We start from the raw sequence: 383 nt of genomic DNA, 5'->3' as shown, positions 1-383 counted from the left end.
TCTTCCTTAATCGCAGTCCCAATCCGTCGCTCTCCCCGCTCATCCTCTCCTCGCCACTTCCTCTCCCTCACATACTCTCTCTCTCTCTCCCATAGTTCATCTCTCATCTCTCTCTCTCTCTTCACACAAATGACGACCCGGCAACTTTTCTACAACGACGATCCAACCCTTCATCTAAAATAAAGAAAAGGAAGATCAAGTCCTTTCCGAAGCCAATGTCTGGCTTTGTTGTCTTACTCTTTCGTGTATAAAAACATAGACAATTAGTTTGCTTTTTGCCTCTTGCTATAATCGTTTCAGAAAGAAAATTAAAGGTCCTAGAAATAAATATACATATTCCGACTCAAGGGACTCTTCAATTCCATATTAACCTGTAATTCCTC

The sequence above is a fragment of the Penaeus monodon genome, chromosome 29 (assembly GCF_015228065.2).
Source record: "Penaeus monodon isolate SGIC_2016 chromosome 29, NSTDA_Pmon_1, whole genome shotgun sequence".
NCBI lineage: Eukaryota > Metazoa > Arthropoda > Malacostraca > Decapoda > Penaeidae > Penaeus > Penaeus monodon.
The sequence above is the reverse complement of the archived record's forward strand: the minus strand, read 5'-3'. Positions refer to the sequence as shown.